This window comes from Corvus cornix, chromosome 5 (genome assembly GCF_000738735.6).
Source record: "Corvus cornix cornix isolate S_Up_H32 chromosome 5, ASM73873v5, whole genome shotgun sequence".
Taxonomy (NCBI): domain Eukaryota; kingdom Metazoa; phylum Chordata; class Aves; order Passeriformes; family Corvidae; genus Corvus; species Corvus cornix.
The window spans coordinates 7,244,007-7,271,148 of NC_046335.1; the positions used below are offsets into that span (position 1 = coordinate 7,244,007).

At 43.0% G+C, this 27,142-nt stretch overlaps 1 long non-coding RNA gene across 1 annotated transcript in view; it reads left to right on the forward strand.

The window, feature by feature from the left end:
- Nucleotides 1-27,142, forward strand: part of LOC109144438 — an 84,904-nt gene that overhangs the window by 41,795 nt on the left and 15,967 nt on the right. The window contains exons 2-3 of the long non-coding RNA XR_002045915.2: nt 21,598-21,959; nt 22,059-22,399. This is a non-coding gene — a long non-coding RNA (uncharacterized LOC109144438). The remainder of the gene's footprint in view (nt 1-21,597; nt 21,960-22,058; nt 22,400-27,142) is intronic.

Genomic DNA, 27,142 nt, shown 5'->3' on the forward strand with positions numbered 1-27,142 from the left:
TGCCATGGGGAGGGACACCTTCCATCAGTCCAGGCTGCTCAGGGAAGTGAATTCTGCATTTCAGATCGACATCCTGCTTACGTTTCCTTCTACTTGCCTGTACATTCTTGGTCTCCCTAGCCCCAGTCCCTATAATTTTCTTCTTTGGTCTCTTGCGGGTTGGCAGTGCAGCTGGGCTCAGGGATGCAGGTGAGCTCTGCCACTCTCTCAGCCAGACAGGCATCAGCTGCCTCCTGCTTAAACCCCCTCTTAACAGGGGGAGCCCTGCTGCAAGAGAGGACTCATTATCACCGGCACAGTGTGTGCTAATGAGTCTAAATAGCTTCTGGAGGAAGCCTCATGCCTTTCCAGCACACGGGGTGGGTGGAGTGCTGTATCTCATGATATCAGCGTCCCGTTTGCTGGATCGGGCTTGCTGAAGTGCACGTTTCAGTGGGAAAGGGAAGACAAATGGATAGATTTCTAATTTCTTGCCTGTTCCTTCCACAAACAACCTTTCCCTCGAGCCTGCAGATTTATCACAGCTGAGAGGGAATTCTGTGGCAGCTTCTTATTAAAATATTGGCAGCCTATTACTGCTCCTTACAAATGATGCAGATGGATCACCGACTGAAACAGTGCTGAAAGGCAGCTCTGTCTGAGGTGAAATGCTCTTTGTCCATCACTGCTACCTGCACTTTTCCTCACTGGAAAGCAGATTTTAAATTTTTTTTTTTTATATACTTTGCCTACCTCAGCAAATCAAGATCCTGAAAGTTATTCTGGAGGCTCCCTTATCTTTTAACAAATATCTATGGTCTGTGGCTGTCCTGACCTTGAATTGGTTGCCCGTGCATTTCTCACATCAAGATTAGATTATTGCGACTGCCTCCTGACAGCCTGGCCTGATAAGACCCTGTACAATTTCCAGCTGGTGCTGAATGCTGCTGCCAGGCTCCTGTAATAGAGAGATGAGCTCCACATTTCACCTCTGTCCAAAGCACTGTGTTATTTGCCAGTTAAGCAATATATTGACTTGAAGAGCTCCCTGTTAAAGACGAACTGCACTTTTTACCCACACTTACGCCTTTGAGAAGTGAGATGAAAGCACAGGTAGGTGCTGCCTGCCCCGTGTAATGGTGCTAGGGAGGGCACTTGGCACCTGGCCTCACATCCCCTGCATTAGCGACAGATTATTTGTGGCTCATCTCTAAACAGGATGGCATGAATCCAGCCTGTTTTCTTCTATATCTTTTTAATTTCCTCACCTAACAGTAAAGCCTGAATTGGTACCAGTGTTGTCTGTAGGGTCCTGGCTGTCCTGCCCCGCAGAGTGGTCTCTCCTGTGTTTTGCAGAATTGGATGCAGGAGCTGCTGCTGTTGGGGCTGGATGCAGAAGGGGCTCTGTGGCCAAAGGCAGCAGTTCTGAGCCCTGCACTCCGGAGCTCAGCTCACACACAGCCTGCTTGAGCAGACCCTGTGGATCAGGGAGCATCACATGCCATACACCACAAAGTGTTACTACAGACACCGTGAGTTTGCAGGAAACTGCACAGTGCCAGGTGAAAAATGGGTGGTAGAGGGGTTTTACAGGAGCAAGAGGTGCAGGGAATGGTTGAAATGTGTTATTGTGCATAAACTAATAAAAACCAAGGTGAGAGAAGGACTTCTGCACTTCTGAGCTTTGAGATGTTCCTTTTCCCCCCATCTTCTGTGATTGGTTGGAAAAAGGAAACTAGGTTTTGGCATTAAAGCTGTTGATGTTCTTTCTTGATTCTATTTTTTTTTCTTAGAACTATAAAGTTTTACATCCTTGATATCTGGGACACACTGAGAGAAAGAGGAGGAACTGCAAGTTTTCACAAATAATGATCCTCCCTACTTCCCTGGGCTGACCTCTTTGCTTCCTGCTCCAAATAGGCTAAATGAGCCTCTCTCCCCTAAATAGGGATTAAACCCTCTTACAGTTGTCAAGGGGCTGGTGGATTTTCCATCACCAGAAACTTTTAAATCTTTTCTTAAAAGACATGTTGTGAATTAAATAAATATTTGTTTATTTGTTTGTTTTCTGAGTGTGTGTTTTTTTCCCCCAGTGGTCAGATTTACAGGCAAAAGCAGATCCTCCAGGCTATTAATCTTTGATAACAATAAAATGCCACTGATAGAGACAAGGTGGATGCTTCTCTTCTATCCCTCACCGGATCCTGAGGACACTCAGCCTTCACAACACTGAGCTAGAGGCTATATAAGATTCAGCATTGCTACTCCGTGATTGTACAGATGCAGGTAGAATGAGTTGTCACTGAAAAGGAATTTTGCTGTCCCCTCAAGAGGGGTTTTATATTGTTAACTAACTTTATATTAGCTGGGAACATTTTATCTGCCATTAGTTGCAAAGGCAAAAGTGAAATACCACAGACTTCATGGAGTCACTTCTCCCTCCTCAAGGTCATAATTCTGCAAGGAAAGAACAATTTTGTGTTACTTTTGTTGTTTGAACCTGAACAGTGAAGAGGGGGGTCAGTGAAATACAGATGCATGTCACTGGTGAGAATCCCTTGTGATTGTATCAGTGAGAAACAAGGTAGGGAGAAGTTAGTAAAAATTATGTGGAGGTGCTTTGCCTTAACTTCCTCTGCACATTTTTTGCCAGTTTTTGTAGCTTCCACAATCCAAAGGCTTCTCTTAAATATCAAGAAAGCAAAAAAAAAGGAGAAATGCTTCTAAGCAGATGAGCTCAATCTGTTTCAAGAAATATCGTGTTCACCAAGCATATGCACAGTACTCAAATTAGCTAATTTCTTCTTAGCAATGATAGCTCTAGAATGCCCTTGACCTTCCAAAGAGGAGAAATTTGTACTACTGCAGCATATAGGATTTTAATATTAAAAGAGGTTAAATAGCAAAAAGTGGAAAGCTCTTTGCTTCCTCTTTGGTAAGAAGTGAGCTAATGCCAGCAATTTCCATGGCAACTGCAAACAGACTGTCCTGTTCACTTCCATGTTATAAATAAAACAAAAATATTCTCTAAATTACATGCTGTGCCTACGTGTATTTGCTATCACCATGTTCAGCAGACACTGGGAAATATTTCTGTACACATTTGTAAGAAAGGATTACAAGATTTATGCAAACTGCATAGCCTTGGTGGGCTGTTTTCCTTTGAGGAAATAATAAAAATAGCCTCAAAACAATGCCACCCTTTTTATTGCTGATACTCTCCAAGTTTCACAAATAATTACAAGTCCCAAACCTGTACCTTTCCAGCAGCTAGTGTACACAACAATAAACTTTCAGGAGCACAGTTTTAAACAGGAGCAAAAAATAATTTAAAAGAGGGTAGGTGATGATTGGGACTTTTGCCTTTATATTTCTGGTGGGGTGCACACAACGGAAGGACACTGGCTTTGTGTTCTAATTTTGTACATATTCCAGTAGACCAGACCTACTTTGTGTGCTCTCACTGCACCTTGCATTCTGTTCTGTTCTTTAACACTAAAAAACAGCGATTTGAGTTCACAGGAACTCTTTAGGTGTGGGCAAGCCTTCATCCTGCCCTTCTTTATGTCTGGGAAGTGTCTTCCCCATGTGTACAGCTACAGGGCTCTGACAAGGCCTTGGAGCAAGGGATAAAGCACATGAGCTTCTTGTGCAAGAGCAGCTCAAGAACTTTTCTTGAGACTCCTCAGCCCCAGCTGGTATTCAGGGAGAGGGCAGGGCCTGCAGAACATCCCTGTACTGCTCCGGGAGGGGAGGTCTGTTTTTTGTGGGGTGACCATCCCAAATGCCACTTCCCAGCCGTAAGAGAAGGACTGAGAGATGTGAGACAAGCTCTTTGAGACAGCTGCTGCTGTTAACTCAAGGCTGAGGTGACCTTGGAGGAATAACCAGTGCTGCTAAAAGCAGAAAGGTGCATTAGGCTGAAGCTGTCACTCTCCGTAGGGTTTCTGCTGGCACTGCCCTGTCCATTTGCTGCTTGTTCAGAATTCAGCAGTGGAATTGCTCACTGGCCTCCACTTGCTTCCAGTCTGCTGGCTGAGTGTGGATGAGGAGATCACTTGGCGTTATGGGTTTTTAAAGCACTTTTGAACACTGGCCTTGCCTCTTTTCGCATGTGGTTTCTGGGGCTAAATTACATCATTGAGTATGTGTGCTCACATGTTGAGATACTGCGAGATGTGAATGCTGCAAAGGAGACTAGTTTCCACTAGTGCCATTGAATTATATCTATCTCCTAACTTAAACTAGAAAATTTTGGCCTGTCTTATTGCTTTCAGGGAGAAATATCCAACAACGTATTATTCTTCCCATGCAAACAAATGTTCCTTGGTTTTTCAATCTCTTTATTACAAGATGATGTTAGGTTTGGTTGCTGAGGTTAGTTGCATTTTACTGTGCTTGTATGTGTGTAAAGAAGGACACAAGTAGATAAAGATTTATTTTTGTGTCATGTATTTTCATTCTTGTTAAAGCTTCCACAGGTTGAACAGAGGTTGCAATAAACACCTTGGCACAGCAGTGAGGATATAATAGATTCTGTTTATTAGAAATGAAAATTTTTTTTTCAATTAAAATTGCAGGCAAGGTTTTTAATTATGGTACAAATTATATCAAGTGTATTTTGCTTCGTTAAAAATCTGTGTAGGGACAGTGCTACACTTGAATCAGAGCTGGGAATCCAGCCAGGAATGTGACCCCCTTGATCCCTTCACTTGGGGATACTTAAAAGCACACTTGAGGGTGAGGCAGAGGAGGAAATGTCTCCATTTTCTGTTATTCAGTGTTGAATCCTGCCTCATGCCAGGCTTGACTCAGCCGCCTCAGGTTCCACCTTCCCCTTGCTTGCATTGGAGATCCCTCCTATTTACACTAAAGATCCCTGCAATGCTCTTGAAATTATGCTGACAAGTTTAACTGTTTTTGTAGTGTCAGACACACCATATGCTAGTCTGTGAGTTTACACTGATTTTTAACTTTAAAGGAATAAGGAGATGGTGAGGACCTCTGCTAGTGCTGTACCTTCAGTAGGCAAGGAGCTTCCCATGTTGTTACCTGTGCTATATGAAGTGCAGGCTGATGAGGATGCTCATGGTTTGGCCAAACTGGGGTAATTTTGGGGGTCCATTAGGGATTCCAGTCCTGTGACTTGGTGCAGAAGATGCTCTGTGGCACCAGTCTCAGTGATTTGTGTGAGATGGGCACTCTCCTGATGCTGCAAGCTGCCTGTGAAGGGGCAGAAAAGGGAACAATATTATCTGGACAATGCTGCAGGGTGCTGTTGAGCAGAGAGGTGTGCATGGGGGAAAAAATTCAAATATTGTCCATACCCCATTTCACTGCTTCCAAATACATTGTCAGGGCTCTGAGGGAATGAATGAGCCTTGATGGCTCTGTTCAGCCTCACCTGGAACTTACACCTCTATCAGAGGCTCCATTTAAGCTCAAGTTTGTGCCCTCAGTCACTGCATGAGCTTTGCTATAGGTGATCCCATCTCCTTGGTGCTGTGCTGTAGGGATCTGCTCTCAGGGCTGGACATCCTGAATGTACCTTGTAGATTGTTTCTAGGCCTGTATTTGGCATCTGTTTCTGGATGGACTTTGGACCCATGTTGTAGCCCTGTTTCCAGCCCTGCCTATGGCTCTAGGGCCATTTATTCCTGATTAGACTCCCTGGTTTTCCCCTGGATGCACCAGCTACCGGGACTTGTCCTGGACTATGGATAGACACCAGGATCCATCTCTGCCCACCATGTCCAGACTCTTTGGGGCTGTGCCTGTTGGTGAGAGAACTGCCAGGGCTGGATCACCCTTGCTCCTGGGTGCTTCTGCCTGAGAGCAGCCATCTCTCGCTGCTTCCTGGCACTGGCTCTGCAGAGCTTTCTGCTCCCATGACCTTCCCAGCTGCCTCCCCATATGCCATAACTACCAGTGCAGCTGTGATGGCTGTATCCAGCTTACTCTGGACCTCAGGAGCAGTGGATGGCAATGTGGTAACCAAGGACTGGCTGGAATGCTGACCAGAGATCTTGCTGTTTGCAAGCATGACTATAAGTCCATAAATAGCTGACAGCCCAGGGCCTCTTGAGCTCTCCTGCACAACAGTAGGCTGCACACCAGACCTCCCCTTGAGGGGACACATCTCAGGGTTACTCCTTGAGGATGAGAGGTTCCTTGACACAGCACATTCTTGGTAAGTGATTAATAGCATGCTAAACTTTGAAATCTTAGCTGAATGATATAAAGGATTGATTGTGCACACATAGTTCCTTAGACTTAAACCAGTGAGCGAGTCTAGGGCTAAGTCTGGATCCAGCTGCACCTGAACTCTCTTTGGAGAAGCTGTTTTGGACACAAGGGGGTCTTTTCTGAACCTCATGACTTACTAGGAGGGTTCCCTGACAGTTTTGTTTCCTCTATGCAGTAAATACTCAGGTGTACCTTGCCATCAAATCTTGTTAAATCACTGTTTCATTTGCTATCACACTTCATTAAATTGCTGGTTTATATCAATGAACATATTGCTGCTCCTTCCCTGTGAGTACAGTGTGGCACTCCATGCATGACACCTGCCCATCACTTCCCAGTGTCTGTGTCCTCACCAAAGTGCTGTTCCTGCCACCCTTGAGTTGTCTCCTGAGGGACATCTACCATAAACCAGGACCTCTGTGTTTTAGTGCCCAGACCATCTCCATCAGAGTTAGAAGGAGTGTGAGTCTCAGATCTCAGCACATGGTTTGTCCCTTCTGTCCTGGCATTGTCACTTCTCATAATAGACCAAGCACCTATGGGTATCTCTTGCCCTGGAGTCTGCCACTGGACAGTAGGATATAGACTCAGTTGTTCCTTCTTTGCTAGGTAATGGTGTTCTGTTAACCCCTCCATGGAGTTCTCTTCTTAGCGTTATGTGGTTGGAATGGGGAGAGTGGTGGGGACATCCAGTCCTTTATCTTCATTTGGGGAGATTTAAGTAATTGACATATCTCAGTGGGTATCAAGGGAAAAGGAAAAAAAAAGATCCTTCAAGCCTCTCCAGTTGCTAAGAGACGAATGCTTCAACTTTGAAAGCCTCCATCCATGCAGGGGATATTATCCTGGCAAATTGGACTTTCAAATCTGGCAGCAAGGGAAAAAAGATGATGCCCAAAAAATACAGGTCATTTAGGTGATTTGATTTCAGAGACTTCTGTTCTCCTGCTCTAGGAGGGCAGGGGGCTGTTCTGGCTAGTGAACATATGTGACCACATTATGTGTACTTGTGAGCGTTTTGCTCCTGTGCTCACAGCTTGGCCAGGTGACCGCCTTTCTTTCCTTCTTTCCGGCACAGTTAATATTTAACTCATCTTTTGTGTACAAAGCCTGATTATGTAGTCAGGCCGTGTGTAGCCCTTGCTTTGAAGCCCAGAGCAGGTTTGTATGCAGATGGAGTGCATGATTGAGTAGCAGTTTCAAGATGTATACCCACAGGACCTGCAAGCCCCCCTTGCAAAGTCCCTCCCCTGACTGGCACAGAAGGGTGAAGCACAGAGCCGGCTCATCTGTAGCATTTGTGTCTGGAATAGCAGCTCTCTCGCTTCATAACTTCTCTGGCTGTGTAACTCTCTTTAAAAGCACTGCTCTTGATTGCCCATCAAGTGAAGCTCTAGGGAGGATGCTTTAAAGGCTGTGACCTCTTCTCTTTTTGATGTTCAGACTCTGCATCACGTGATGGCAGGCAAGTAAATACTAACATTATTGCACTGTTCCTCTCACCAGCCCTGGGATGCTCATGGCATGTTTTGCAGAGGATTGCAGGCAAACCTCTGAGCCACCTGTGCTCTCCCCAGTCTGTAAAATGGGCCGGGAGGTTGACATGTGCCCAGACTGATGCTGGTCGTGGTGCCCTTGTTGCCATTTCTGTGCTGCAGGATGTCCTGCTTACAACACTGCTCTGCTGGGCCACAGTCAACCAGATGCAAAGCTTGTGTTTGCAGAGCAGTGTGGAGCAGGATTGGGATCTGGAGCTTCTGAGTCTTGCATCGTCCTGGGGGCAAGGCTTTTGTTGTCCTGGGGCTTTCATGGTCTCTGACAAATGATGTCCTTGCAGAGACAAACACCTAGAGCTGTAGCTTGGACACAAAGTGTTGGCAGTAGCAGCTGGTTATTTGGCAAACAGGGTTTTCAGTCTCAGCCACAGGTCACCAAGAGGTGCACTTGCACATGTTGATTTGAAAGTATGGAAAGGACCCAGAGTCTCAGAGATGTCAATGTAAATTCTGCCACTTGTGCCACATGAAACGCCTACATCAGATAAGGGTTTGAGTGCAAAGACTTCACCTTGCTGAGTTCTGGCTCAAAAAACCATCTTCAGACTTTTTCTTAAAGGCACAGGGAAAGACAAAACCCAATGTATTTGCAATATAAAATATACAGAATACAAATAATCATAGAATCCTAGGATTGTTAAGGTTGGAAAAGAGCATTAAGATGACCAAGACCAAGTGTCAACCCAGTGCCACAACCATGTTGACCATTAAACCATGTCTTCAAGTGCTATGTCCAGATATTGCCTACATCTCACAAACTCACAGTAGCTTTGGAGAATGACCAGTAGTGGCCATCTAAACGAGATGCTTTTTATTTTATTTGCTAAACAGAACATAAAAGAAAAGCTAGAAAATACATTAAAAGTGAAAAGGAGAAGATGCATGAAAAAAGGGAAGAAAAAGGGGGGTTTTGATCTTTAGTGGGTGTTTGTGAATAAAGTTGAAACAGAGCTAATGTCAGAGACTCTTCCCGAGACAGTTTCCTTTCAAGAACAGGACAAAGGGTCAGCCTTGCCATGGTGGCCTAGAAACTAAAGGAGGAGATGAGTATCATAGGCTGTGTGTTAGAGTTCATGCTTTTCAGGTCACCTGTCCTCCTGGGACTTGTGTTGGATAAGGTATCCTGCGAAGTGGTGACAGACCCATCCTGTTACTATTTTGCTCGCTGGTTTCCAGCATACCCAGTTTGGGCTTGTCACACTGGTTCCTGCCCTTCCTGTTTACCAGGTGTGATCCAAACTCAGCCATCTCTGAGCAGAGTCCCTGACCTTCCTGTTTAGGTGAACTAAATCAGTCAATAAGTTTCATTGACTTTTCTGTGCAAAGTCACGCAAGAGGCTGATTTTCATTTCTCTTGGACAGTAGTGCACAGCCACATGTCCAGCCTCATTCTTGATGCTGTTCTTACTGTGCAGAGAGCTCTGCATTTTCACCTGGAGAAGAACCAGCCCAAAGCATTCTAGTTTTCCAGGAAATTAAGACTCAAAGCCAAACTTTTGCAGTCTTTTTTCCAGCTTTTTCCCCCCTTTCCTCTGCTGCTTAATTGGAATCTCCTGTCAGTGTGCATTCCTAATAGACTTTTGTGAACAGAGGTCCTGAACCCTACATGGTAACGTAAAACCATTGCTCTGTGCTGTCTGTAACAGATGGGAAATGTAATCTTCTGGGTCCTGTGACAGCGTCTGCTCATTATTATATGAACAATGAGAGAAGAAACATAAAAGGTGCAATGTACATTTATTTCCTGACGCCTTGTTTAAAAGGCAATGGGCCCAATTCTTACTCCCTGCAAGAGCTGCTGGGAACACTTTGGTGTGAGAGACCTCCACCTCAAAAGGAGGATTACTTAATATGACTGAGATTTACTTTTTTTGGTAGTCTAAATTTCTCTCACCTTCTACCTTTTAATATAATTTGTCATTCAGGCAGCTTTGAGTACTGTCGTGCATTTATCAAAGAGTGGGTGGCAAGGCATTTCCTACAATTAAGTGAATCTTGGGACATCTTTTTAGCCTGAAGTTTTTTCTTCTGTCTCAGACCTGAAGATGAGCTGCAGGGCTTTTTCCAGCTGCATCTCTGTGTGTGACTTATTTAATTTTGTTTTTCAAAGACATCTCTTCCTGAAAACCTCCCTCAGTCTCTCACCTCTGAGGCTGTAACAGGAGAAGACCTATAAAGGATAGTTTTACTGAGGAAAATGTCTTCAGAGTCCACCTTTTGACTTAGAATATGGAATCTGCTGGGATGCAAGCAATCTTCTGGTGCAAGTGGATGGTGTATTGCGTCTTTGACACAGTTTGTGTGCAGTTATCACAGAATCATCAAGGCTGAAAGAGACCTTCAAGATCATCTAGTCCAACCATAACAGGTCTGTGATGTTAAATGCACTGGGGATTCAGACCAGACTTACTAAATATCAAGCAAAGAAGCCTTAACTATAGCTAGACCAACCAGACAACTAAAACACCGGTGTCACCTTTTCTTTTGCATTCTGCAGGTACTGAAGTAGCTTGAATGACAGCCTCCAGAGACCAGAAAGGACCCAAGTAATGCATTTTCCTGTTGGACAATGCCTTCCCTCTTCTCCTTTACTGTGTCCTTTTCTGCCTCTGACCTGTCTGCTGGCAGCAGGCCAGCTACAAAGTCCCTGGTATCCGATCTTCTGCTATCCTCTTACCTTCCCTGCCGCAGCCTGCAGATCCCTGTGCTATCTGACCCTGTTTGAAGTCTCAGTGTGATGGACTCCATTTCCCTATCAGCCCTGCCAGTGTAGCTGGTTTCAGCATTTCAGCAATCTCCTATGTGGGTTGTTGCATTACCCATAAGGAGTGGAGTTTCATGCTGGAATTATTATGCCCACTTATTTTTAATCCCTCTCCACCATCGGCACCTTTGCCAAAAAGTGGAGTCGAATTTTGCAAGCATTGCTTTGATCTGGCTTGTACCTTAGGTAATATCTGTATCAGCATTTGCATATTGATTCCTGGTGGAAGGGTTCACAAGCCAGATTACCTTTAAAAAGCAAGAGCTGTTTTCCAATAATAATTTCTTAGTCTACTAATAAACACAAAGAAACAGACACAGGCACACCTGGGTTTTGGACATGCTTGCAGCAATTTCTTCCAATCCTGCCATGTCTCTTTTAAGGGAAAATGAATGACACTGGATTCTGATCAGGAGAAAGCAATTCATCCCAGTTCTATTTGAAGATCTTTCTAAAACAAACATGGCTAATTTGAAAGCCTAAGTGCTTCAGCTATCAAAAGTGTTTAGCTCATCATATTTCTTAAGTCCCTGCTAAATTCCACATAATAAAGGTGCTGTGTAGGTATTACCCTTTCCCTTTGCTATTTCACCCAGGATGAAGCCAAAACCATTGTTCCTTTGCATCCTGTTTCCAGAGGGAGGTAACATCTATTGTGAAAACTGCTCTTTTAGGGTGGTGCTGGCTGGAGACAGATGTATATTACAGTGCCACCACAGCTGTGCTGTGACACGTCACATCACATACTGGTAATTAAGGAGTAGCATGTCAGGTCACCTTGGTAGAGTAAATCCACTTAGCAAGTTTTCTCTGAGAGGGTTTGGTACTGCCCTACCCAGCCCTTCCATGCAGAAATCAGTAGCTCATTTTTAAAGCCTTCCCTTCCCCCATTTTTCTCATGTTGCTGTGTATTTATTTCTAGTTACTGGTGTAGGAGTGTTGGGGAGGAAGGGAGGAAGAACACCATAAAACCCGGGCTGTTTGTATTTCATAGATCTAATTACTGCATCTTGACATGGACATATATACAGGCATGTGAATGTATATTAGAATTAGGCAAATACAGCACAAATATATCCATGTATGTCCTCCCAAATGAGCTAAACCAGCTGAAATGTCAGTGATTGATTTTCTAGTGGCTGCAATTGCAGCCTTGCTTATTGGTTTGTTTGTGTACAGATGAGAAAGTGAGATTTTATCCCTCCATAATTTCTGCAGAAAGGAGAAATTGTAGCAAATATACAGTAAATAATTATCCATGAGAGTGTTTGTACAACAGATGATACTATGGTCTTTCTGAAATTTACTTGTAACTTGGGGAGTTCATAAGGAAAGAGTGAGAGCACGGATCTACCCATGGGCAGTGACAAAGTTGGGATCATGCAGTGTCCCTCACCTTTGACAGTGTGTTATTTCTACTGCTCTGGCAAAGAAACAACAACTTTTTCTATTCAAGAGTCTGAAATAGTTCCTAAGATTTTTTTAAAGGCCTTGTCTGTTCACAACCTCTTTGGGTGGTGGGTGTAGCAAAAGTCAGTGTCTTCTCCTGTAATGTGATGTGAAACTGAGGAAATCCCTGCTGCAGGATGTTCTGGTTGCTGGGAGTTCATATGAGCTTACGGGGAGGCTGGGCAAGTTAATGGGGAAGAAATGCATGCAGATTTAGTAAACACCAGCGAAGCACCTCAAGCCCTTCTGCTGCTGGATGTCTGAGCCTCAGGCTGCTGGTGATCAGGGAAGTGTTCTTGAAGTGTGCCAATGCCCTGTTTTAGAACTCTCCCCTATATATCTGCTGTAGTCCATTGATGGAAACAGGTTACCACTCTTCCCTGTACAACTTTTCCATTCTTGGATCCTGTGAGGGAAATGTGAGGTCTGTTAGGGAAGCTGGGGTGCGTGAGTTGTTGTGTCCAGCCAGCACACATGGGTCACAATGCAAGGAAATATTTTAAATCTTATGTAACCCCTTCTGGGGACAGGTTTAAGTTCTCTCTTGGATCAAGGCAGACATGAACAGGCTATTTGTGAGCTAGTTACAAAATGCAGCTTGCATTCCTAAACTGATCCATTGCACATTTAGGAAAAATAGAATAAAAGTGATGAAAATCACTGCCTTGGCTGGTAATTTGTGATCAGACAAAAAGTTAGGATCCTGGAATGATGACTTGTTCATCCAGCTGCAGTGCATATGCAGACACACATAAAAAATGTCAATGAATATTTTATTCCTATTAAATTATCAACAAACTCCATGTGTTGCACAGATAACAGGAGGGACCAATGTGCTGAACAGAGGTGCCTTGTCGTCACTATCTAGATTTGATCTACCCCAATCAAATCAGTAAGAATTTTGCTACTGACTTTGGCAAAACCAGGACTTTCATCCTGAAGTATCAAACTACAGGAATTTAAGCACCTATCTTTACGTGGTCTGGACTGGAAACAGAATGTTTCTTTCAGTGAAATAAAGAGGCAACACATTCCTACTGGCTCATCAGCTTAAATTTCCTCTCACGTATTCTAACAGCAAGGAAAGGAAAAAAAAAAGAACAATGAAGCAAAAGTAGTATGTTGAATTAATAATACAATTTATACACTTAAAGGAATTTAAAAAATATATTTCCATAGAAATTGCTTCAGAAATACATCAGAGGCACAAATTAGACCCTCTGAGGTATGAGTAAATGCAAGGATGTAACACATGGTAATCGAATCATGTCATTTCATGGACACGGAGGTGATCAAAGCATTAATAAAAACTGCAAGGTCACCTTGAATAGAGGATTCAGTTTTGAGTGTCAAATGTCTCTTTCAAAGATTTAGTTTTGCATGTGAGACTTGCAATGACTTGGGAAAATTTTGTCCCTGTGCATGAGTCACCATTAGTTCAGCGAAATACAAGGCTGAGGATGTATCTGCACATCCCACTTGGTGGAGCTGACCTGGCCTACACGAGGCTGTGAGCAGCCCCAGTCAAAAGGATAATAAGGCACAGCAAAAGGATGGGTCAGGCTGATCCTGCAGGATTCTCAGCCCAGTCCTTTTCCTTCATCAGACACAGACTGTGCCAAATATAGACAGCTAAACCCCCAGGGTTTCCAGGTGGCAGAAAACTGTGGTGGGTTTTTTTCCTCTCAGTCTAAAACAAGCCTTCCTCTTTACTTCACATGAACTAGAAAACCTAAGAAAAGACTGTTTTAGACACATCAACACACAGCGTTTCCGAAATGAAATCTGCTCCCCAGATGCTGCAGCTTCTCAGAGAAATCGATGATCTTGTCAGTTTTGCTGCGGGTAGCAGCTGCTCTGTGTCTCAGGAATTGTGGCTGGACTGGTGCCAGTGCCAGTCAGGCTTTCACAGTCCCAGCTCTCCATCAGAGACCAATCCACTTGGGCTGCTGGTCTGCTGTCCCAGGACCACCAACTTTGGGGCAACCTGCAGAAGGGATCTAGCCCAGGGCTGGGCCAGCAGCCAGTGAGGTCATTTGGAACTTCTGACTCCGAAGGTCCCAAGTCCCATCCCACGGCCATGACTTGGAGACAAGGCTCTTCTGCCCTGGAGTGATGTGCTGGATGCCATGCCCCAGATCCAGGACCTCAGGAAACCCCCATCCTCAACCCTGCCACCACCCACGTCATGAGTCATTCCCAAACCTGGAACTCCACACTGATTGCAGTTCCCCAAACTCAGGTGTATTTCCTCAGTTCTTGGACCACGGGATTTCCATTGCATCAGATTCCTTGGTTTCCGCAGGGGATGTTTTTGACGCACTGTGAAGGGTTCCATCAGATATAGATACAGCCTCTTGGCTATGGTGTGGTTCCTAATTTATGTGGGCAAGAGCGAGACAAACCAGGACCTGAAAATGCTTGAGTAGAACTGATTAGGAAATGCCTTGTTTTCATGTTGCAAGAGTTGAGGAAAATAGTAAATACTTGTAATTTCTATAGGCAGAATTTAGTGAAGAACTTTTCCTGGGAAGTGGCAAGGACTTTTTTGGTTCTGAAGCTTTAGGTTTTTTGATGAGAACCCCTTGAAAATATTGAATCAAAATCTGCTCTGGGAAAACTGATTTAGAATCAGAAGACTTTCTGAAGCAATCTAGTTTCCTTGAAGAGATTTTAAGCTTAGTAGAAAATCCAATTTTCTGTTGAGAAGAAAATATTGTCAATTGTTCTGGATTTTGGTGCAGCTCTTCAGTTCCCCTGAGGTGGAATAGTATGAAGTAATCTTAATGGCTATCTGAAAAATGAATTGAGTCTTTCCCAAGGACCAGGAGGTCGTCTGGCCAAGAAATGAAGGAGAGAAGGCTGGAGTAGAATACTGCTGAATCCTGGCTGGAAAGATGGTGTCTCAGTGACTGTTTCTGTAGCTCGTGTTACATTCTGTGTGGTAAAACTCCAGGCTGATGAATTGCAACTTAAATATGCCCCCAGTGGACCATTACTAAGTGTGGAAACATTATTTATATTTTCCAAATAATTTCAAACAAAACAACCCCTGGCTAATGAAAAAGAAAAATTTGTCACCAAATCCCCTCAGTCCTATTAAGTGTTCCTGCTCGAGGAATATCATGATCTGCACAGGAACATGGTCGTTGTAAGAAACAGAATAAAGTGCCTTCATGCTGCTAGTGACCTCAGTTGGAATTCCTGGTTGCTGGAGAAATATTGGTCTGTGCCTACAGGGGAGGCTGTTATGTGCCCAGCCTGCTCTCCTGACACAGGACTAATGGCTGTTTGTAAATACTTCCAGCCTTAGTGGCACAGAGGATGCAGAACCATGTCAGATATTAATTACCTTGTGAATAAATACAGAGGTAGAAACTCTGGTTTTATCACTAGCTAGGTAGTGGATATTTACTCTGCTTTCCTCAGTACTGCTTTTCATCTTGGTTTCACTGCATCAATAAGTGCATTCAATAAGTGCTTTTGCAGTCTCCTTGCAGGCTGGACTCTCTTCTAAGATTCAACCACTCATTATAAACAAAGCAATTAAAGTAGATATTATCAATAAAAGAACATTTGGGGCATTCCTTCATTTCCAAAGACTTTCCAGAATTCATCTTTGCCTTCACATGGATTATGTGTGTGGATGAAATGAAACAGGATGCTATACTGCTGTGCATATAGAATGCATATTCACACCTACTTTATACCATAGATTTTTATAGCTGTTAAATTTCCTTTTCATTATATTTGATTTGCTAAGATGAAGGCTTGTTTTATCAAAACTAATTACATGGTATGTATTTAATGTTCTGTCCCTAAGGTTTTCATAGTAATAAAATTGATTGTTACTGATTAAAATGGTTCTATTACATCAGCTTAATGTCACTTGAGGTGAATGCGGTATTAGAAAAAAGGCCATTAAAAATGTTGAATAGGGAACACAGAGGCAAGGATTAAAGAAAGAGAAAAGATTTTTTGAATGGGCACTCTTTAATAAAAAAATTAGTGATCAAGAATTTTAAAACATTTGACATGGCAGGGAGAGATATTTGAGATGTGTACAAAACCTTAGTGTTGTTATTAGTTTCATGCAATTCATTGGGTTACCACTCTCCAACTCCTAGGTAAATGTTCCATATATAACCTTAAAAACATAGTTTATATTAATTTCTTGTGTAATTACAGGCCTGCCAAATACAGATAAAACTGTCAATAGGGTGAAGCCTATCTTTGCAAGAAAATCACTTCTGGGACTATGCTTGCTAACCCACGACAAGCCAATATTTGGAAAAAAATCTACCTAATGATGAGCATCCCTTATTTCTCTGTCAAAGTAGACTCAGAAGGTCATTAAGGTTTATTGCAGGGAGAGGGAGGTTAAGGGCACAGCCACAGGCTCTACCAGAGTTGTTGGGAAGGTCTGGTGATGGCAGCAGGAGTTGCTCTTGGCTCCCTGGGATGGGACCTTGGGCAGCAGGGAAAGCATCGCTTTTGAACTTGGAGTGCAATGACTGAAAAGGAGAAAGAAACAAAGAAATTAAGAAAGGAGTCGAAAGAGGGGAGATATAAGACTGAGAAAGAGAAGAGACCTTAAAGAACAAGTCATTTTTAAGGGGAGAAACTCTTGGGCTCCCTCCACTCCTTTTCAGGTTAGAAAATATGAAGAGTAGAACAATTTCCTTTGCTTCATTGCTGTTATAATGTAGCTCTTTCAGAGCTCTGCATGGCTGCACTTCCAGGGAACCATAGAATCACAGAATCTTAGAACAGTCTGGGACAGGGATCACATAGTTCCAAGCTCCCCCCACCATGGTCAGGGACATCACCCACTAGATCAGGTTGCTCAGGGCACCATTCAACCTGTACTTGAGTCAGTACCCACATGATTTGTCAAAAGATCTAATATTTTTTCTTGAATCCCAACTCCCTGGAGTCATGTGACCATCCAAGAGTCTGAGTTCCTTCTCTCTCTCAAAACCTGGAAATAGAATCTATATTTAGCTACTCAAAAGACAAGTAAGAGGAACTAGAGTTATAAGGACAAGTAAGAGGAACTAGAATTACAAAATCTGCATGATTTTTAAGCTGCTCCTGTAGGTCAGCATCTCACTTCAGAGCAGCTGCCCAGAACTTTCCTTATCCTCTCCTGTGATTTTTAACAAACTGAGAAGTCTCTCATATCGTCAATACCTCCTCTCTCCCTGGTCTCTGACAATTTTATTCATAATTCCATATTCTTTATTTTTTAGACGCAGCTGCTGAATGACAGTTCTTGATGTCAATTGCAGCTCACTGTCTTGCAAGAAGGCCAAAATGTCCCACTTCCATTTAACTTAAACTAAAGACCTTCAGAAGAGCTAAATTCAGTTGTACGGCTAAAATTATAATTACTTTAGTTTGAGGCTTAGAAACACAGCAGAGTAGGAATGTGTTATGCAAACCATGACTGGAAAGTGGCATGATGCAAAACTAAAGGAAAAATCAGTGAGCTCTGTGGGAGGAGGAGGAGGGAAGGAGGGAAGGTACTGAAAACTGGAAGCTTAGTGGGTAAATAAATAAATACAAACAATGAAACGATAACAACCAAAGTTGGCAGCATGTCTGATATTTCAGTGACATTTTCCTAGAAAAGTAAATTCATCCACCCATCAACTACCTAGGAAACACTCCAGACAAAAGTAATTCTTGACATAAAAATGCATTTTTTTGGCTCTGTAGGAAATGATGACCAAAAACTGGGGAGTGAGTCGTAAACCCCAGTATTGTGAGATGAGAACAGCTGTACAAATACATAAAAGAAGGAACAAGCTTCATCTAAGGGAACACGAACCTTTTCATATAGAACTGTGCTTTTCAAAACTTCTAAGTAGTGTGTGCACTTTTATTTCCTTCCACAGTCAGTTTTAATCCATCCTTCACATTCCATTAAATTGAAAATACTGGTTAATTACCAGAAAGGAGAGCTTTGTATCCATGGAGAGAATGATTCTTGTTATTTTCCAGGAAAGGATGGCTGGGTATTAGGCCCTTGAGGGCAGGAAGATAGAAGAGGAGAGAAGGAAACAGGAGAATCTGGGGCATTGTAGCTTGTAAAGCGTGTGTGCAAGGAGAAATTATTGCACCTTTCCTGTAGCCAAGTCACAGCCTGTCCCAGTAAAGGAGGTATTTTTATACCAGAGCTTACATGTGACTTTGTTCTGTACTTAGATCAGTCAAGAATATAAAAAAACTATGAAAAGGTGACAGATTATGAATTTTGCCATTCTCTGTGTTAAATCAACTCTTCTTCTGAGGGGCATTTGGCTGGGTCATAGAGAAACTTCGTTATTCAAAGTAGGCCTTAGAGGACCAGTAGTTGGTAGGAAATCATCATCATGTTTGTGCACAGATTAAGGATAAGATTTTGGGACCTTTATGTGTGTATTTTTCACTGATACACGAATTAGAGTGGCATGTTTTTCATTTAAACATCCTGTTTATTTACTGAAAAATGAATTTTTGAGGAAACTAGATGTTTGTCAGTCAGAGCTGGATTTGGCCTTTTACACTTTCAGATTAAAAATGAATCATAAGAGAACTCTTTTAAAGTTAAAATACTACATTTTTGTGTTAAACCTTAGAATATTGCGGTAAGTTGTAACAAAACAAATTTAAAACAACATTGGAAAGAAATCCTTTGCTTCAGGCTCAAAAAAGTATTTTAAATAGCCAATTTCACTGAGACATTTAAATTTTCATTTTAGATCAGTCTGAAACCACTGCAATTTGACTGGGAAATGTGAAGTCCATGATTTACGCAATTCCACGCAAAACACACTTTTGGTACTGGGCAGCAGGACCTGATGCTGAACAGCTGTGCAAATCTCAAGGTCTTAATATTTTAAGAGAACCCTGGACTAAGCAAAGTTCCTCACTTTGTCTGATTCATGTTGTCAGGCGATAAAAAGAGTTCAGGGGGGAAATGGACCTTACAGGTATTTTGAGAATATTTACACCATCTTAAGGCTTTCTAATAAAGGTACCTAATTTATGAGCTTAGGCATGTTATATATTCCATGGGGAGAGATAAACTCCTGGTTTAGCTCTTGAATTGTCTCTGAAGTCTCCACTGGCTGTAAAGCAGCCTAAGCACACCACTGAGATTGGGTACCTAGTAGTAGGAATTATGGATGCCTTCCCGAGATTCCTCAAAAGGCCATATTTGTGTGTTTCAGATAATATTTTCAGTGTTTAACAAGCAGTGGCTCATCTAGAATCTGGGAGGAACCAGCATGTTGTTTTCCATCCACATCTGGCAATGCAACCTGTGGGAGGACCACGGTGTCTTGTTGCATGTTTCACAGCTTATTGGATTTAAGTATCTTGTAGAATTCAAACCTGGGATACACGTGTAGTATCCAGCAAAATGATAGCCATTCCTGTGTTTACAGATTTAGGGAAAACAGGCAGGAAGAGGGAGCTGGGAATGGGAAGGCTGGCTGCTAGCAATAATTGCCAGCTGTGCATGCACAGGAAAGGGCAAGAACCTTGTGCCTTTATGAAAACCTGCGTTTAGAGCTTTTAAATAAAGGGGAGAGGCAGGAAGGGGAAGGAGTGGCTCCAGCAATTCTTAGCTGCATCTTTATACCAAAGAAAGGGTAATTGTAACCACAGATTGAACTGCAGCAAAACAGAGCTAATTATAGTTGGCTGCCAGTCTGTATCTTGCATTTGTGATATACCCATTGCAGGAGGTAGTTGGAGATGTAAGAACAGAGTATGTCTCCTTTTCTTTATATGGAATTTCCACTAATGAAGATGCTACAGAAGAGTCTGCTTAAAAGTGAAATGTTAGCTCCTTGGCTGATGTAAATCACTGTAATCCCACTGAAGTCAACACTGGAGATTTAACATCATGCTAATTGAAGTCAATGGAGCCAGGCTGATTACACCAGCTGAGGTAAATTCCCCTGTGCATTCTTTCCAGCTCTGAGGAGTGTTTGGAGCCTGCTCTCTGGTTTGAGTCACAGAGAGACCCCAGCTGTGCAGTTCAAACCAGGCTCCTTATTTAGAGCTGACCTTTCCTAAATTTCAGTTATGGTGTTGAGACTGGTGATTTCTATCCAGGTTCATCCCTTCACTTAATTTGCAGGGTTTCTTTCATCTTCCTGGCCCTTGTGGTTGCATTCCCTTGTGTTTGCAGATTTTTGCTTTTTGGCCTGTGTTATCTAATTAGGCCTGATATATTTAGCTGTCACAGAGTACAACAATCTGTAGCTAGGCTTCTGTTATTATTGATGGTAATATTGTATGGAAGGATCTCCAGATGGTGTTAAACATAGTCTTGTGAGCTCCTTTTCTGGTGTGTAAGCAAATGCTCAGTTTACGGAAGATCTGCTGTTTGATTTGGTCTCTCTCTTCATTATGCAGTGATCTTTTAGCAAAAGATGTAACAAATTGTGGATGGTCTTTTCTCATTCTCGTAGCTGAGGATAACTCATAGGGCAGAGTATTTTTTGAGGAATCAGAATTGGAGGGTTGAATTTCTGAAGGAGAAACTTTGCTTCAGAATGCTTGTGATGGCCTTCCTTCCAAGAGGAATGTCTGATATGTCCAGACAACTCAAGCTCTATAGCCCTCTGACTTTTCTACCAATGAGATGCCAATGCCAAAGACCCTTCCCCTCCTGTGTGCTGGGGAAAATGCTGAAGCAAAAGCCAGAATACACATATCTTCTTCAATGGATCTGCTAGAGTGTGTGCAGTTGTACAGATGAATTGGTTTATAACAACAACAAAGCTTCTGGTGCTGCAGAGGTGAAATCTGAGCATCAGAGGGTCTCTTTGCATATGGTATGAATGATGTTGGGGATGACAGGGCTTCTCTGTCACAGCTCTTTGCGCTTCCTGGTTTGTAGGTTGGTCCTGCTTGTTATTCTTGTGAGTTCTGGCAAGATAGGTAAGATAACTAGGAAGAAATACTAGCTTAATGGCAAAGAGACTCATTTAGAGTAAAGAGAGGAACTGAGCTTGTACTCTCAGGCTGTAGAGAACCTCAAACTTAGATGTCCTGTTCTGGAGTGAACATTTTAGTCAGTAGTTTTTTGTTTGTGTCCACCTTTGTCTCTCTTCAAAGGGACCAACATGGAGACAGAGACTCCAAGGAACCTTTGGCTAAGATAAGAAGGTGCACAATGTCTTCTGGGCTGGGTGGGAAGGACACCCAAGTCACAGCTACATCAGCCACTTGATGTAGACATTTGAAGTGTTTGTTGTATTTGGCTTTTCATAGAATCACTGAATGGTTTGGGTGGAAAGGGGCCTTAAAGGTCATCTAGTTTCAATCCCCCTGTCCCCTTTCACTAGAAACAAGATTTTTAATCTTTTAGTGTTGTGGGCACAGTTGAACTTTCAACATCCTGTGCAGAGGTAAGTGCATTTAGAAGAGTTTTGAGGGTTGCATTAAATGTGCTCACAAACAGATAGAGATGCCCTCAAACACAGTATAGATTTGGGTTTCTGCTGTTTTGTGTAGTAGGTGCGACTGTTGCTGTGGATTTTAACATCATGTGCAGGAAGTGTTCTGCATCACCACTGCCTGTGTTTTTACACTTTCTTTCAGGACATAAATACTCAGGACATCACTGCAACTGATGCACAGAGCCCCTGCTGTGAAGTGCCTTGCGCTGCTAATGAGACCCTGTGTGATCTCTTATCGCTGGAGGGGCTGCCAGATGCCACTAGGAAGAGGCCCAGAGAACTGGTGATGAACATAAGGCTTGTGAGAGGCAGTTTGCTAAGAACAGTAGCTTCACAAGAAACTTTGGGTTTAGCAGTCACTGCCTTCCAGATGGACAATACCTCTGTGAGCACATGCAGATGAGATCTTCAAGGTGGAGATGAGGGGAAGGGAGGAGAAAATTCTGCAAGCCGCTGAGACAATGAGAAGCCGGTCGTTAAAATCATAAAATGGTTGAAAGAATGGTGAGAGTGTTCCTGCCTAAAAACATGACAAATGTTTTATTCCTTGCTCTTGGGGAGAATTCCTGCTCTGCTGCATCCTGATATTTTTTCTCTCCTCAGGGAATGGCAGTCATCCTGCAATTACATTCTGCTTTTCGTGCTATCAGAGGGACTGATTTTATCTGCTGAAATCCTTGGGAAAGCTCCTATGGCCTCTCATCAGCACAGGATCAGCTCCTGAAAACTGTCTTCTGAAGTCTGGTTGGTGTCTCCCTAACTAGCTAGGAATGGAGTTTTGCTAGGCTGAGCACAAGTTATCTGAAAGCCAAAGGATTTACCTGGGCTGTCATTCCTGATGTTGGGAATGAGAATGTAGATGGATTTTGGATGTTTCATTTTATGTGGGAGAATTGTACCAGCAGCAATGGCTGTCTCTGTTGTCCTGGGAGAACCAGCCATGGGTGAGTAGAAGAGAACTGCATTGCATAAAACCCTCTGTGACTGAGGGAGAAATTATTTTCCCCGGGACACTCACAGTCAGTTTTGCCTCTGGCAGGGTAAAATGAAGAGCAATAAGCAGAAGGCTGCTCTGTGGACTCCAGGCCCTTAGGAGGCATTAGGTTCTCCTTTTGTCACAGCACTGTGCAGATACCAGCCCTGTCTGTGAACGAGGAGCACAGTGCAGCTCAGGGATGCCATGTGTCAGTGTGCCAGGCTGTGTCAATCAGCCTGACCAACAGCTCATTGATGCAATAGGTGTTGATAAATAATATGCAGCTGCTCACTATTTTTATCTGATGACTACTTTAGTGTACTGAGCTCTGGAATATTCTCTGTTTCACGTTGGATTATGACTTTATGAAACCCACTGCACAATGCTGCAGGCCAACAGCATGTGTCTAGATGGGAATATTTAGCAGATATCTCAGGACCTTTGAGGTGAACTGGTACCAGATGAGGGAGATCATGGCCCTCTGTCTCTTGGGCTGGCAGAGAAACCCTCCCAAAAAGGGAGTCTGCCGATGTTTATTTATATACCGTTATCTTGACTGTATAAAGCCGCTTATAGGGACTGTACAGGCCTGAAAGGTGCAGGGAGAAGGACAGTCAGTTCTGAGGTTTAGCCAGCAAAACTAGGAGATAGTGTTGGAAAGAGAATTTGCCTCACTGGCACATCTGATGCCTGACAAAACCCTGACTAGCTGATTTAGCATTTTACAATATGGAAGTTTCCACTGTGTTGGCCTATTTGGAGAAGCTCTGGGGAGAGGGACCGGATTCAGTCTCTTCTTTTGTAACCATATATATTGTGGGCACAGAGAAGAGCCTGCAAAGTCTGTTCTGTTCACTATGGGTTTGTCCTCTCACTGTGTTGTGACAGCCTGGCTTGGAGACAGATTTTGGTTTTATTATGAAGAGTCTGAAATTTTCCTTAAGAGGCTGGAATATAGTTCCTCATTTAAGCAATTCAAAGCTTCCAGCTGGAAAAAAATATGTCCAAGGCTGTGCTTTGCTGCAGGCTTTTCTGCTACTGTCCCTGACTTTACAGTCACAAGTGCACATGGGTTTGCAAGTTATGTCTATGGTCTAACTGGGAGAGCTGTCTGAAGTGGTTGGCCTTGTTCCCTTCAGCAGAAACTAAATAAAATATATCAGTGTCTGCTGCCCTATTGTAAAATTTTCACATCAGCTGCGATCTTACTCTGATTCACTCTGTGCTGAGAACCATGGCTAGTTACAGAACACCTGAGTGAGTGGATGTCAAGTGCCCATTACCCACCAAACCTGCACACTTCTCTCCATTTTTTCTTTAGCTGATTTGAAAATAAAAGAAAGTCTGTCTGATTTCTGGAGCAGCAGTTAGCAAAAATGAATGTTGAAAACATCTCTCTCCAGTACAAAGCAAGCCTTCATGCTCTTATCCCTCCTCGTGTGGCAAGACATGCATTTCCTGGAATTTCTGAGCCACTCAGATGAGCCGAGACAGGCAGAATTTAACCCAACATGGGCCTTGCTTTCAGAACAGATTTATTTTGTTGATGGTGCTCTACTCACTCACATCACCACAAAATCCTTTAGCATTTTGACTGTTTAGGTCTGCTGTATCTTCTTGCTGAGGCTCTGGGAGGGCTTGGGCAGTACAAGGGCTGTCTGTGCCCCCAGCAGCACTGGCCTGTGGCTAATGTGTCCTTTTTGGCAGAGACAAAAGGTGTCAAGGTTCGTATGGGCTCTGCTGGAGGGGCTGCACTCATGCAGGTGAGCACTGTCATTGCCTGGAAACATTCCTAAGGAGAGATGATGAAAACATCTCCTGTGTCCATCTTGACTGGTCCATAGAGCTGCCATGTTTCCCTAGGGATGGAACCACCCCAAAGTCCCTGCTTCTGTTTCCCACGCACACTGGATGCGATGGATTAGAGACAAGCGAAAATCGCTCTGAGTTCCCTCTTGTGCATTCAGTCCCATGCTCCAGCACAACTCAAATCTGTGCCAAGAGGCAATTCAGGTTAGCAAAGGGATATGCCATTTTTCTCTACCTCTGCTTCTTGTCACATTTTGTTAAACGCGGTCATGTAGCATGTAATGAAGACATCTGTTCGTTTTGTAGGAAACTGTGAAAAAGTGCGTGCGTTTGCCTTGTGCCATCTGTTGCCATTCTGATAAACAGTTGAAAGCTCTGGCAAACATAAACAAAAACAGTGTGCTTTGGTGCTATAACTGCACCATTTTCTTTCTTGGTGCTCTGTGTTTGAACCTTCCCTTGTGATGCATTAAATATTTGGGGCTCTGGTCTGCTGTAAGGAGATCGGATGCTCAGCAAACACTGCAGTTCTGCTTCTGTCCGTGTCCCTCCCCTGAACTTGAGACAGTGAGGAGAAGCAGGAGTTCCTGAGCTGCTGGAATGATGTGAAATGCTGTCTGTGCCACCTGGACGACTCAACTTTCTCCCCTCCAGATTTTGTGCCTCTGAGTGGAAACTTGGCTGAATCAAGGAAATTATTCAGGAATATACTACTGATCAGGAGGGATTTAGATGTATTATACAGGATTATTATTTTTCCAGAAGTCTGTCTTGTGAGCAAAGGTTCTGTGTTACAGAATGTGTTGAAAATAAGTAGCTTATATTGGATTTCTGTGATGATGAAGAACTATAACTGTATGGAAAGACAAAATAAAAGGGCACTTTTTGTGAGGCTCATGCTGTCAAAGAAACACAAATAACACAGTGCTGGAGAGGAGGGTATGGTGGCCAGCTAAAAGCAGACAGTGGAGAAAGAACACATGCAAACTTTTGACTGTGGCTTTCAATGCAAGACCATATAGAAGATCTCAAATATTACTATAAAAACATTTTTTTACAAAAAAGACCAGAAGTACTTGCACAGGAGTCTTTAGCATGTGTTACTTTGCATTTACCAGATCCAATCTACAGAAATAGTATCTGTCAAGTGGAAAAAAGATCTCTTTTAACTCCTTCTGCTGCATAGTTACTAAATATAGTGTTTTCTGGTGACAGTGCATTTTTGCTGGCATATATAGACTGTGCCAGTTAACAGCTAAATTACCTTTGTAGGTTTCTGCCTGAGTTGCATATAAAGTGAGCTACATTGCAGGTTAAAAAAAAAATGTACTCTTCTAACAATTATTAAAATTCATGTCTTATAAAGTACTTTAAGCAAAGAAGTTGAATGCAGAATGTCTAAGCCTATATTGCAGTCTTGGGACTGCTCTGACATGGAGAGCAGTATGAATACACAGTGGTAAAAACATAAGAAGCTAGGAAAAGATCACAGGAGAAATACCAGGTTTTCTTTTGAGACAAGCCATGGAAATGTGAAATTAAGAGGTGCTCTAATGCATACTGACAGGGAGCAGAGGCAGAGCTCACATTGCAACTACAGCTGGTTATTTTTAGGCTGGTTTCCTTAGGAAGGCAGGCTTATGAGCACGGGGGGATGTTTGTGTGTGTATATGGAGGCACCTGCCCCTGCACTGTCATGGCTTCTAAATCTGCTGGTCTCTTGTAGCTGAGTTTGACAAAGATGGTTGTTTGCATCCTAATGATTTCCTGACAGTGGATAGGGAGGGGAAGTCAACTCCATCTCTTGTTAGGCGGGAAGGGGTTCACATGGATAAAGACTGGAATAACACCCCAAATGTAGGAAAACCTTGAGAGGGAAGGTCTAGCACCTTGTTAGGCACAGGAGAATCTGGCTGCAGGGCACCGAGTCATAGGAAAACAGGTTTCAACAGTTCCACTGCTTATGGAACAACTTTTGAGGAGGTGGGACTTCTGGCAAAAGCTTCTTTTTGGCAACTTCAGCAGACTCTCCTCCTCTGTGCACCAGACAGGGAAGAGCATGAAGCGCAGACTCAGCAGGGGGTTACAGCAACTCTCGGGAATAGAGCTGCCAGGGGCTGCAATTTTTATTTCTGAGAAGATGTTGTAACCCTTTAAATTTAACTCCACAGTGTAAGCGTAGTGTAAGTATATGAAAAAATGCTGAACTTTCATTCTGATAAACATTTTGACAGTCAAAAATGCCATTGAAATAATTTTCTTCAGAATTTTTTCAGTAGAATTTTATCTTCCTCCAAAAGGTTAACTTTTATAAAACAACATGGGGTTTTTTGTTTAAAAAAAAAAAAAAGAGCCTTGTCAGAAAGAGTTTATTGCTTGGAATCTAACCAATTTCAGTATCAAATGATAAATCAATCTGTACAATTACAGCTCTAATGGGGATTAGGTCACAGTAAAGCTTATGAGTACTCAAGACTTAATTAGCTCACTGAAATCAGTGCGACTCTACACTGACTTGGTAAGTCTTGAATCAGATTCTGAAAGCCTGATGAGCAGAAGGAGTCAGTGCTGTGGTGCCTAAATTTCACAGATTTCTCCCCAGCTGCAGCTCACTGTCATCACTCTCTCCTGGAGTCTGGGGAGGGTCAGCTGCTGTTCTCTCAAAGTAGTGATCAGATGTGTTACTCACTTCTATTTTCTCCTTCCCCATCACCCATTTTGTAACAGTCACAGGATCTTGGTCTGAGATATTATTCAAATCTTCTCCTTACCTGGGGGATGGAGAATCCTCATTTCCCACTTGAACTCCACTAGATTTGGAGATTCTTCTAAGACAGGAGGTACTGGGCTCCTTTTCTTAGAGCTCTTTGTTTTGCATGGGGGAATTGCCACAGACAATTAC